At 59.8% G+C, this 647-nt stretch overlaps 1 protein-coding gene across 1 annotated transcript in view; it reads right to left on the bottom strand.

Moving 5' to 3' along the window:
• Nucleotides 1-269: 269 nt before the first annotated feature.
• Nucleotides 270-647, bottom strand: part of LOC135109879 (cleavage and polyadenylation specificity factor subunit 1-like) — a 39,508-nt gene continuing 39,130 nt past the window's right edge. Inside the window, exon 24 of the transcript XR_010272937.1 lies at nt 270-647. This exon is cut by the window's right edge and continues 675 nt beyond it. The gene's annotated coding sequence lies outside the window, so the exon portion shown is untranslated.

Here is a 647-nt window from a genome sequence, read left to right as displayed (position 1 = left end):
AGTGACATTTACGAGACGCATAGTTCGGAAACACTACGAGAAATGATGGTGTACAGACAACACTTCCTTGACACAGATGTGGCAGGTCAGAACACGAGCAGCGACATACACACACCCGCGGTGCACACACCTGCCGGCGGTGGTGCACACACAAACACACACACAGGGGACACACTCACCTCTCCTTGTGCTCCGGGATGGGGTCCTGGATGGAGAGCGCATTGAGGCGCTGGAAGGTGTTGAGCCTCTGCAGGCGGTACAGCTTGATGTTCTGCAGCACCATCGTGGCGGGTGGGCGGGCGGCGCGCCCTGGGCCTCACACACTGCTGCGGCACTGTCACCCAAACGCTCTTCTCCTAATCGTCCCGTGCGTCTGAGCACGTGGGCGTGCTGGGGCTCGCTGCCTCAGTACGCGAGCACACCACACTGTCTCGGGCCTGGTTCAGTCGGCCTGTCACCACAGCACTGGTTCAGTTCTGTTCGAAGCTTTGTGAGTCCCGCGCTGGGCAGGAGTGACTAGATGAGAAGAGGCATGGCGTCTGGGGCTGGGCAGCCTTTGACAGTCATACAGGCACGGTTGCTGTCCTTCCGGCAAGGAAACACGCGAGCAGCGCGACGCTACGACCACGAATGTATTGTATGCGGCG

This window comes from Scylla paramamosain, chromosome 19, assembly GCF_035594125.1.
Source record: "Scylla paramamosain isolate STU-SP2022 chromosome 19, ASM3559412v1, whole genome shotgun sequence".
NCBI classification, from domain to species: domain Eukaryota; kingdom Metazoa; phylum Arthropoda; class Malacostraca; order Decapoda; family Portunidae; genus Scylla; species Scylla paramamosain.
This window is presented reverse-complemented; position numbering and strand designations above follow the sequence as displayed.